The sequence below is a fragment of the Pinus tabuliformis genome, chromosome 7, assembly GCF_031772625.1.
Source record: "Pinus tabuliformis cultivar Carrire ecotype Pingquan chromosome 7, CPIR1, whole genome shotgun sequence".
NCBI classification, from domain to species: Eukaryota; Viridiplantae; Streptophyta; class Pinopsida; order Pinales; family Pinaceae; genus Pinus; species Pinus tabuliformis.
The window spans coordinates 1,308,080,021-1,308,093,248 of NC_142293.1; the positions used below are offsets into that span (position 1 = coordinate 1,308,080,021).

At 35.7% G+C, this 13,228-nt stretch overlaps 1 pseudogene; it reads right to left on the minus strand.

Moving 5' to 3' along the window:
* Positions 1 to 770: 770 nt before the first annotated feature.
* Positions 771 to 8,831, minus strand: LOC149252340 (protein argonaute 1B-like; annotated as a pseudogene).
* Between the last annotated feature and the right edge of the window lie 4,397 nt (positions 8,832 to 13,228).

A 13,228-nucleotide genomic window follows, 5' to 3' on the forward strand; every position in this document is an offset into this window, starting at 1 on the left:
ACAATATCTTATAACACGACCAATGTTTAGTCATTTTTAGCTTATTCATTAATTGGTTGTCTCAATTTTAATGTCTAGTAGTATATTTAGTCATAAATTTGCTCATAAATTTATTCATTGATTTAGTCATTAATTGCCACAATTAATGACCAAATACACAAAAAATATACTACTATATAATCACCCAAGAAAACCAATTAATGACCAAAGAAATATGACCATAATGTTAGTCGTGTTATAAGATACTGTAAATTAGCTACTAATAGTCATATATATGCAAATTTTAGTAGTCATTTGAAACCAATTAATGACCAAAGAAATATGACTAAATTTTGGTCGTGTGATAAGATATTGTAAATTAGCTACTAATAGTCATATATATGCAAATTTTAGTCATCATTTGTAATCACAAATTTACCATTTACAGTAGTCATTTATATTTTTTTGGTAACTTCATATTCTCTATATAAGTGACTGATTTAGTTGTTTATATTCATTTCATCTACTTTCATTAATAATCATTATAAACAACTAATTTAGTCATTGTATATTCATTTTATTTATATTCATTATTAATCAATATAAGCTACTAATTTAGTAGTTTTATATTTATTTTATGTGTTAATTATTAATCAACATAAATGAATTAGTATGATTTTGTGACTATATTAAAAAAATATCATACAATATTCATGCCCATATAATATGAAAACACACAACACAAATGTTCACACTAAAGTTTAATTGTCTCTTTAATTAAAATGGCCACGACCAATTAAAAAATGTTAAATAGTACAAGAGGTGAAAAGAAAGTGACTAAGCATTATCTTAAGTTTTCAAAATCTAGAACTTTACAATGTGAAAGCATCAGAATGATGCAACTAACCTGTCACTCAATTTCCTACTTAACCCAACAAAGGGATGGGATATATAGAACTTAAAAATGTCAAACATTTGTGTACCAAATATAACAGTAAAACATAACTCTCTTGACATTTTCTTTCAGATCTGGTAAGGGTCGAACACTTGTTCCTGTAGGTACACGAGTGCTCTGAGAACCTGAACTAGTTGTAGTCATGTGACTACTAGGAATACCACTAGATAAGGAACCATTGTTTGATGTTTCTGACTCCATATAAAACTGAGCCCGAAATGTAGCCAGACGGGCATAATACGCTTGGGGTACCTATACATAATAACAAATAAAATATATGTCAAGGACAATCCCCAAATATATTAACCAAGTATATATTTATGATTTAGCATTGGAGACCTACCTAAAGAAATTAAGCATGTGCATCTCACATATCTGCCACAAACCAATCAATACAAGTCAATAGGAACCCAATAAAATATACAATGCATTAATATTTTTCTCAATTTGTTTCAATTTAAGAACAAAAACCAACTCCCAATTTTCAACTAGATGAGCACAAATATCATTTTTCGAAACAAAAAGACAGTCATTGCTCAAGAACTAACATTATTTCAAATATTAATTAATATTTACCTTAAAACCAACTACAACTACATATCTATTTATATTTTACATCTATAACTTTCAACTCTTATCCTACTGCTTAAACATGAATTTTGCAACCTAAAACTATAAAATTTTCAATATATAACTCAAAAACCAATAAGCAAAGTAAAAGTCCAAACTGATAAGAAACACACTAAAAGTGAATTATAAGATTTTGAAAATAGGTTATCTAATCTACACAATGCATTAGGGGTAAAGGGGATGAGGTAGAAATCTATGTGTAACATAGATTGTTGGTTAAGGACTACAATCCATCGGTTGTGAATTTGTTTTCATCCCAAAGAACATGATAATGGGCAGATCTATTAGTTCCCTATAAACATCATAAACATAGATTGGTTAATCTTCCAGTCAACATGTTCATTTATGCTAAGTTGGAAAACATAATAACATCTTACCCTCAGAAGATATCAACCTATTATCCAACCAAATGGAAAATGAAATATCAATGGTTCCTGAGTACCAACATCACTGCAGAGGTAAAAGTCAAATTATGTTGGATGGAAAATTTTGGAGTCAACTATAGTCCCCGACATATCATAAAAAAGGACCATAATCACTAGCTCTTATGTAAAATAAAAGGAAGCTTACAATAGAATTATGATCAATAGAGGACTATCATACACAATATGTGACAATTGATAGTTGTGTATTCCATAACAATTATCTTTTGATCTGGAAATATGTTTCTACTCTTGTCTGTAGCATTTCGATCTCGATGGTTGTTTGCAAAGAGCCTTGTATGGTGATTCTTTGAACCACCACAAAAGTAACTGGAGGTTGATAATTTGGTGCAAGAGATGTAGAGGTCTGGAATTACCACCACAGAGATTCAACTCACTGCATGGATATAGTCATTTCAAGATGGATAAGATGGATATAGGGATAATCCCACAATTAGAAAAAAAATGGATTTTAAACCATGAATTTTGAATGTAAAATTGCAAGGGTTCTCTTATAGTTATAGATAAACAATGACTTTGTACAAAATAAGGCATAACAATGATTTTAAGATGATATCCCTCAAACTAAAAATAATGAAATTTGATAATTTTCAAAAAGTAACCTTAAAAGCATAATTATCTTTATGCATATTCCCAGCCTTATGAAGGCACTTATTTCTCTCTAGGCACTGAAGTCAATCAATACTCTTATTGATCCTATAGTGAAAAAGTATGGTGCTTCCATTAATTACATATGGAATTTGGGGGTTCTTTTCCTCCCATTTTTTCGCAAATTATAGTGCATGGTTCTTTATTCATTATTTTGGATGGCACATGAGCATGTAATCATATAGACCCTGTGTAAACAAATATTTCATTGTGCTGGGAAAGTTGGATGGTTTGGAAAGACACTACTAGTTCTAACAATGACAACTTAATGAATAACAATTAACTCTACTCATGGAAGCTGACAAATTTTTAATGTCTCAAATTTCCCTATTTTGTCTCATACCCTTATCTCTACAAATTTTATTCTTTTTTATTTCATCTCTACATAAGGAAACAAAATTGCAAGTCATTATACCTTGTCTCAGTATGAGTTATAGACTTGTTTTGTCATAGGTTCCACAATTATGCCCTCACTTGTAGGGAGTATTATATAATTCTTAGATTTCCCAAACATAAATTATTAAATTATCTTGCAAGAATTCAAGAAAATAATAAGTGATACATATCTAAAATTCCATGAAGACTTTTATATGGGAAGAATCATAAAAGTATGCATAATTGATGGAAAAAAGATGCATGACTAGAAAAACTTTGTGGAAGGGAAATTTATACCTCAACCTAGTTAGTTTTGTCTATAAAAAGCATCTTTGAATATCCACATAAATCAAATGTCAACTTCCAAAGAAATTCAAATATTCAGAAAAGGTGGCATACATTGGTTATTTGAAAACTTTGTATTTAGCTATGTTGTCATCTTAGTCACGAGAAACTACTCAATAGATCCTAGAAACCTTTATAAACTTCCCATGTGTAAAAATCCATTCCCATCCAGACCACCTCCATTACAAGTAGTGAATTCTGTATCTAGTGGCATTGGTGGGCTAGAGGAGAACACTCCAATAATAGGCACTATATAATCTTGATTAAAGCTCATGTTTCTCATGGATGAGACATCCAATGAGGATGGTTGTATGAACAATGGAACTTCCATAACCTTTTCAACCTGACTGATGTAAACAATTTGGTCAGTTTTCAATTGGTTGCTTCAAGTGCAAGGCATAAAAAACATTGGATCACATAAACGTGTACATACTAAGAACAAGAATGTAATCTAGCTTTGAAATCTTACTTTCCAAAATTGTCAAGTGAAAAATGTGTGATTTGGTGTGTAAGTTGAGTAGAGAGCCCAATAGAGACAACATAATGTTGCTTTCTTGTTTGAAGTTGTGGTTGTTGAATATATAGTGAGTATGGGTACAATATTTCAATACGATTCTCAACACATTAATTTCTATATCATTAACATTTTCTGAAAAATACATTGAATGCGGCAGCTAAACAATTATGAAAGCCAGTTCCATGCCAATTATGAAAATCTAGTTCCATGCCAAATCCTTTAAGAGATTATCAGATTGAGAAGTTTTGAGAACAAGAAAGTATTGTTGTTCCATATATTAATTCTAAAACTCCTTTCTTCCCTTCCTCGGGTTTCATCCCCAAATGTAATTCATGTGGATTCCTTGACACCCATAGAAGAAAAATGTGTTCCTTCTCATGATGTCTCGTTTGATAACTTTGGATACAAGTATCTTTACTAATTAAGGTAGAAATGGCCCAAATGGATATGAAAAAGAAATACAGTGTGATGAATCATCACAATGTATGTTGGTTACAAACAAAATAATAGTGAATTCCATGCATGCAGCCACTAATTGTAAGAGAGAATATGGATGGCTAGTTAGTGTTATACAACATGTATAACTTGTAAAATGTATTTTAAACACAATAAACACCTCTCTTTAATATGTACTTCATAATCCATAATCTTATTTTGCTTGATTTAAATGGTTAAGGAGCACTTCAAGAGATACACTAACTTGCAACCTCACATTGATTTTAAACAACAAACATTATTGACTATTGACTATAAATTTGTGATACTCACTTCAATAATCGTTGATTAAACACATAATATTGGAAGATACATATTCATATATTTTACAGTGTTCAAATGTATTTCTGAGGAATTTTCTTCTCAAGGTTTACTGTTTGAACAATTGATGGTATTCACAGTGCATGTTTTCCTAAATCACAGTATTATATGTAGAATCATGATTTTCATACATCGATCACAATTTTATCAATGTGAACATAATTGTAATTTAGGTGTTCAAAGTTTTGACTAAGAAGAATTTGTTAAACACTGTGGGCATTAATTCTAAAACAATTTGCTATTATTCTTCATCCTATAGTATTAGATGAGAGATCTAGGGTCCCAACTTGTGTTAGACTGAGGTGCCATAAATGGACATGTTCCTCATTCTCATGTTATCCAGGGTGATGAACCAACACATAGATGGTTAAATTTTACATTATCGTGGACAAGTTCCTAATTCTCATGTTATCCATGATAATGAACCAACACATAGATGGTTAAATCTATGTTATTTGACCTTAATCTACCTGCTGAGATGGTATGTAGTTTTTCATATATTGCATATTACTGCAACTTCCTAAGTAGCAACAAAAGTATTTTAGGAGGTAAAATGGTTTTTTTTTTTTTTGAATTTTACTATTGCAATGTAGGTTAAATGTGTTGAGGTGTTCAAAGAGTTTTATCAAACAGAAACTAAACATGGGAAGCTTATATGGATATATTATTTGGGAACTTGTAATATTGTTCGGAAGTTTGATCCTAAGCCAATGGAATTTATTGTGACAACTTACCAGGTCTTGTAGTTTTGCATTGTTGGTTGTCCCGACGTTTGGATTTTTATTATTTGTTAGTGATACTTACTTTTAAGTTTAAATGTGCAATAAAAATATGTGGTTTATAAAATGATCAAATATAATACTTGATAGCTAAAATGTTGTATTTTGTTGTTGCTTTTCAATTTTTCATCTATGAATTCACTAACATTTTGTTATGATACTATTGAAAACTTATTGCATCACAATGATCCTTCAGGCATCTACACTTTTGTTGTTCAATGCGTCAAAGAGGCTAAGTTACTATGAAATCAAGTCTCAGTTGAATTTAACCGATGAAGATATTGTCAGGTTGTTTCACTCCCTTGCATGTGCAAAATAAAAAATCCTCAATAAAGAACCAAACACAAAAATTGTGGCACAAACAAATTATTTTGAATTCAATGGAAAATTTACTGACAAAATGAGGAGAATAAATGTTTGAGTTCTAATGAAATAAAAATATTGGCATCAGTTTTCTCATTTAAAACAAATGATTCTGATAAAGGTTCACACATTTGTTTTCCTTTTCTATTTGATTGCAGATTCCTCTTCCACCAGTGGATGAGAAGAAAAACGTTATTGAGGATGTAGATAAAGATCGACGTTATGATATTGATGCATCAATTGCAAAAATCATGAAGAGCCTAAAAGTTTTATCTAGTGATCAACTCGTGATGGAGTGCGTTGGGCAACTTGGACGGATGTTGAAGGTACGACCTGTGTAGGATGATACATTTAGTTAGAATAGAATCAAGTGAGTTAAATGAATAACTCTATTTCCAAAATATTTTCCTACTGATTAACTAATTGAAACAAACTTGTGTTGATCAACCTGATTTCAAGGCAATCAAGAAGAGAATTGAAGATCTAATTGCAAGGGAATACTTGGAGAGGGACAAAGATAATCCTAATATGTTCAGATATTTGGCTTGAACTACTAGTGCGATGTTGTTTCTACAAGATTTTTTAAGCTTGATTCATGCGACAATTCATATATTGACTTCCTCCTAGGTGCTTGTATTTATACTATATAGTGCTTCTTGCAATGTTGGAGGTGAGCTTATTATAAATCATCACTGCTCACTCAAACGTTTAAGGTTGTAGAGCTCCTCAAAAATGGGTTTGAGTGCCATAAGGGTTTCCACAGAAGGATATCGTGAAACTTCACAGTTTGTTGATATGGTCACTAAGCATTTCATTTTTTTATTTAGATGGTTTGTATACAAGCATGTGGTGCAAGTGGAACTTGGACATGTTTCCCCTTTGTTGAAATAGCGAAGCATGCAGTGTCGACAATTCCCAAGTTATTTAGTGAAAGTTTAACTTGAAGGTAATATTAAAGTTCTCTCTCTTTAATACCTCTTGAAATCTTCTAGCTTAGGAAAAGATCACGAGCTTGTTCACTGGTGATTTTACCATCCCTGGTGTCCACCTTAGAGTAAACCTTGGTATACTTTTGAGCATCATACTACATCATCCTTGGCAGGGACAGTTGGGTGTTTCCTCCCCGGCTTGAAGTTGTTGCACCAAGTCCAATAGATAAAGGCACAATTGATGTGCTCTGTGATTTATCTAGCTGATTGTGCTTAGCCAGAGTTGGAGCAGGTGCAATTGGTTCTCGTACAAGAGCCATAGAAGATGAAACATTATTGATTGAATATAGTGGTTGGGAAGCTACAATTTGTTTAGATTGAGAGGGGGTAGCAGAAGAAACATCTCCAAAAAACATTAAAAATGAAGAAAAACCATTTCCATCAGTAGACATGCCTTTAACATCACTTAGTCCTACAGGCAAGCTGCATTTGATGTTATCTTGCAAGGGTTTTGATGGTACTGATGGAATTAACCCTTCTTGAAATGTTGAACTTGCTTTCCTGAGACCATCTTTCTTGAGTGACAAGGGAGCATTTCCCCCTAATTTTAACACCCTGCACAGCAGAAACATTGCTAATAGGTCCAGCGGAAGTTGGTCCAGTAATCCTTGAACCTGGCCACTCTGCCAAACCACTAGAAATTCATGGCCACTGACCTATTGTACCAACTCTAGGAATTCCCATGGAAACTCCCTGCAAAGGGGTTGGTGTTGGAATAGTCGGTGGAGACACAGACCCTAAAAACTGATTATTCTAGCGTCTAATATGGAAGGTTAAGGTTATTGACCTTTGACCATTGTTGGGGTCCAAGAATTAATTATCATATTTCTCATTACGATAGGTTGGATGAGAATGTTCATTCTATTATTTTGCATAGATTTATGGTCACCCAAAACCGTTATATCTAATTCTGTGGTGAATTTCGTACAGTTCTGAAACCTCTGCTAGTGAGCAGAAACTGATTCCCACTATCCAAGAGGAATTAAAGAGGAAAACTCTTATGTATAGTCTTCTCATGCCCATCATGAATCAATAAGTATTTATTCTCTTGATTAACACTAGATTCTCATATGGTGTCATCACAAATTTGTAATATTATGCTCTTCCAGGCTTACGATGAAGTCTCTGCAAATTGACTAGAGAACCTTGGATATGGCTAGGTGTTGGCGAAATAAATTTCTACTCTCTTATCTCTCACCTCGTTCAGTTCAAGGACCAGTTTGATAGTGAGCAACATACCCAGTAGAAGAGGTAGAATAATAGCTGGCAGTAGTTTATGTCAATGAAACAACAGTAGATTCAGTTATAAGCATGTACTTCAAGCACATCTATGACCAGGTAATTTCCCTCGGTAGCTTTGATAACTTGCACTCTAATCAAATATCCTTAAAAAAAGAGGGGAAGAAATATCATGGACCTTCTAGCTAGCTCTATGAGGGGAAGAAATATAGAGTGAGATACAGTAAGTGACTCGACCAACAAAGGAGGACGAGGTACGAGGTACGTTCCTCCCGTTCATTCCCGTTAAGTTCGGGGTAGACTTATATAACTTCACGGGTGGACTTATCTACATAGGTAGCATTCTGTTCAATGGTTGGTCTACAGCTAATGATAGATAGACTATTCACACGGTCATTAATATTTCCAGTAAGTTCGGGGCTCACTGCTTCACTCGATGGTTCGGTACCAGACTAGATGATCGGTAAAGTGGGACAGCAAGCACTCTTCGGGGAGCTCGCTACCCCATTGAAAAAGAATGTGGTCGTCTAGATCATACCTGTGAAACCACAAACCACTAACCGAAACCCTAAAACCATTGATTGGACCAAAACCAATCGAAGCCATGCAATCGATCGAGCTACCCACATCGAGCAACCCACTTTGACTCATATCGATTGGGACGAACCAATTCCTACAATCCATGAGACTCTGGTCCGAGCTCCCGAGCAACCCAGCCACTAGCCACTCTTTATATCCTCTGGCTCCGACCATGATGCCTACATATCCCCACTCGTATAGGTCTACGTGGATCGTAACCCTATCAAATGTTGGACCGGGCAGGACGGCATGTCCCCTAACCCGCTAGTTCGAACTAGAGCTTTACTTAGTACCTTATGACTTTGGTGGGCTAGCTCTGGTAGTAGCTGGTGGCTTGCTGGGTCTTTCTCTTTCAATCAGAATCTCACTCTCGAAAACCAAGCTCCCTATCCCGAGCATAAGAATATTCCTCTCTAGCATCCGGCTATTTATTTCGATCACGAGAATCCGGAACTGCATCACGCCCGTCACGATCATAAGAATATTAAGCTCGCTTACGAACATCTGGATCTCGAGAAGCAGGCACGGTATCTGGATTTGTATATGGATATGCGTCTAGGCAAGGTGATGGTCCTGCTCGCTATGAATCGTGAACTGTAGCTGGATCTTTGGATGGGATACGGTTGGAACAAAGGGTGGGGAACAGGATGAGCGAAGTAGGCAGAACGAATGACGCGCAAGATAAGGGCCCTCTCCGCACCACATGTGCCAGCTAGCGTAGAGTTCATTGGGACCATCGGGTGATGAGATCCAAACATCGGGATGCGGCAACGTGTCTCCTGGAAGATTAATGATTTCTCTTTTCTCTTGTGCAACGATGAGGGGTCGGAGTGTGACATATGTAGGGGAAGCACTACTGATTGATCCCGCTCTATAGGCCTACGGACCAATTGCATTTCTTCTTGAAAAACTTATGGTCCTTGCCATATTGACTTATGAATCTAATTCATGTGTTAATGTTGTGTAGACATGCTATTTCATATCGGATAGCGGCTTTTAAGTGTGCGGCGAAAATAAAAATTTAGATACTGTGTCTACCTAACTAAATAAACAAGTTAGTCACTTAAACCACTATGAAATTGTAGTTTTCCTTTTTGGAAGTGTCGTCTCTTTTCATTTAATGCCCAACACTTTTATGGTAGCATGATGTGTTCCCTTTTATGTAATAAAGGACTGAATGAACGACCAAATTCATTTTGTTTCATTTCATGGCCACCCTCAAAACAGGTTATCTCTTTTTTTTTTTTTTTATTACATGCAGGTTATCTCTTTTTTTTATTACAGCCTTAATGAACTCTAAGGCTTAATGAACCCTAATGCAATATATGCTTTGAGACAAAGAGATGAATTAGACTTTATTAGAATATCAAAACCCAACCCGCTTTTCCTAACTCTCTTTCTTGATTATTCACTACCAAGTAAAGTAAATTTTTTGGAAACATGTCAAAATATATTTTCAATCACAAATACAAACGTACTGAAATACCTATGTAACTCGGGTTACAGAGTGACTCTCGTTAACACCTTGGAACAACATCGAAAGGAGGATGCTAGGTTTTTGGGCAGTGTTTCCTTCTCGCTATACATCAAAAAAAAAATATCGCGTGAACATAACCAACTGAGATTAGTGAGCATATACGAAAGGAGTGTTGGAATTTTCTGATAAATCCCATAACAAACAGACAAAAACGCACTCTGTTTTTACTCAGAAAAACAGAAAAATTTGCTTGCTGGAAACGGTGTTTCAGCAACACAGTTTTTTTTTTCAGTTGCTGAAACAGGTGTTTCAGCAACGCTGATCGTCGTGTTTCAGCAACGTAAACTTTTGACGTCAAGTAATTTTTGAGTTACGAGGTGTTTCAGCAACGGTGACGGTGTAACAGCAACAGGAAAAATTTAACTTGTATTTATCAAAATAAACTAACTGTTACAGATTTGTCTTCCTCATACAGAGGGAATTTCAAAACTTCTATTGCTGAACATCTACTTCAGAAATTCACTAAGGAACGATTCTGTTCCACACAGATGAACATAAATAACAAATTACATTCAAATTTTTGCACTGCTGTGCATTTCACTGTTCAGAAATTATTCTTCTTCCTCTTCACGCTGCTGCGTGCTTTCCTCTGCTCTGTGTGATTCTTCAGCTGCTGCTGCTGCTTCTAACTTACTTTTCAATCCTTGCACTGCTGTGCAAAAAGGGCTTCATTCAAGTGAGCTCATGTTGCTGCACATTCTTTCTTAAAAACACAGAAATTACATTTGAGCGCTGCTGCGCTACATTACGGAGTTAATAACACTGCTGTGGCTCTACACATATATAGTGCAGGAGGCAGTCATAACTTATCCATCAACCGCCTCAACTTGCTGACAGAGACTCTGTTGCAATCTGCCGCTCATAATGAACAGATCTGATCTTTTGTTGTATTTCTTGAGTCGGTTGTGCTGAAACCCAAGACTGATAAATGCTGCGGCTGGCTTGAGGCTGGTACTTTCCTTCTCGGCCATGCTTCTTCTTTAATGCTGTTTGGTGAGCAGTTATGGCGCAGAGCCCAGATCTGATCTTCTTCCTGCTTTGGGAACACAAACAGGCAAACGGTGAAAAGACACTTATGGCGGTGGCGTGAATAAGCCGACTCCTTCATAAGTCCTCTATTGCGGCTCGCTGCTGCTGCACGACAGTTGGAATTAATATTCCAACACACCCCCTTAATTTCAACTGCTGGGCATTCTGTCGTACCCAAACATTTCCTCTCATAGAGGAATTCACCAACTGCTTCTGATGCAGTTCCACAACCAATTAAAATTGTCTTCCTCTTAATAGAGGGATTTACCTGAGACTGTGCTTAAGAGCACCTTCCTCATAACAGAGGGATTCACCATAACAATGTGCTGAAGAGCACCTTCCTCTTGAGAGAGGGATTCACCAAGGAACGCTGTTGTTCCACAAACCAATTTCTGCTATCTCAGAAAATTACAGTTTCAGCCAGGCTGTTTCTGAAACACACAGTTTCAGTCACACAGTCTGTTGCTGAAACACGCCTGTAGAATGCATTGCTGCTCCAAAACACAGCGAGAGCATCTTCACAATAGTGCTTAGGCTGCAATATGCTCTACACTACTATTCATTATAGACTCTGTCTTCTCCTGAAAAACATTACACTGCTATGTGTAAAATTTTCAATACATTTATGCTGTTGCATATTCCATTACAAAACTTTATCTCAGCAATTCTATCTCAGCACTGTTGTTTCAGCACTCTGTCTCAGCACTCTGTTTCAGCACTGTTGTTTCAGCACTCTCTCTATCACTGCACTGTTGTGCATAAAATAACTTCTCAAATTGCTCTTGCGCTGCTGCGCATTCCTTTCACATTTAACAACAAAAATACGCACTGCGTGCTCCCCTTCATTGATTACACTCGTACTGCTGTTGTGCCATTACCTTTCATTTCTTCAACAAAAAATTTCATGCTGCTGCATTTTCTTGTTTGCATTGCTGTGTAAAAACAAATTTCTTCATTCTCTCTTAGTTCTGGTTTCATTTTCTTCGCACTACTGTGCTTCTCCTTCTTGCCATCACGCTGTTTTGCGCTGCATTCTCCACACAACAAAAAAATTAACACGGGGTGCTGCCTTTTCTTTTTACACCCTTGCTTCACACAATCTTCATCTTCATTTTTTTATTTTCATAATGCACTGCTGTGCAATTCCTTTGGCTTTCTGCTGCCACACACATTCTTATACATCCAATGTGCATTAAAAATCTGTTGTCCCTGTTTTTCTTTATGGATTTCTTTGCATGCTGCATTGCATATGAAGAAAAACATTACCTTTTTTTTACTGCTGTGTATTGTACTCACTCTGCTATGAGTATGTTCTCTCACATTACATAGAAGGAAAATTCCTTCCATTGCTATGCATTTCAATGCATGTGCTCCATAACAAAAATTTCCAAACTGCTGTTTTATGTTCTGTCTTCCCACTGCTGTGAGGGTCTTCTTGCTTTGCATATTTTTCTTATCTCGCTGCTGCTCTTTACATTTCAGCGCTGCCATCTTTTCTTGTTTATGCATTTCTATGCATATTGCATAAATACAAAGCAAAAACATTGCTGATTTCATCACTGCTGCATATTACCTTTTAGAGGGATTAACAAAAATTTCATTTGCAACTGCTGCGCTGCAATACATCCTCCATCAACAAATGACTGTTAATACAATTCAGCAAACAAAAATTACAAGCTCCCCTTTAATGTGTGCTTGTCTTCTTTTAGCAGACTCTTCTCAAAACAAATTTAGATCCACTGGGGAGTTCAAGGGGTTTTCAGATTGCCTTTCCTTCCTTCTCCATACTTGTGTAACTTTCTTCTTTTGCATGGGTCTAGCTTGCATAGGAGCCCATGTTAAGTTACAGTCACGTGCCATATGACCAAAGTTATGACACTTGAAGCATTCAACTTTATTCATGAATAAGAATTCATGATTTCTTCTTGTGAAATTATTTCTTGGAGATTGTCGGGGACCACAACATCTATCTCCATGAAATGCTCTACAGTCTTTTGCCATATGA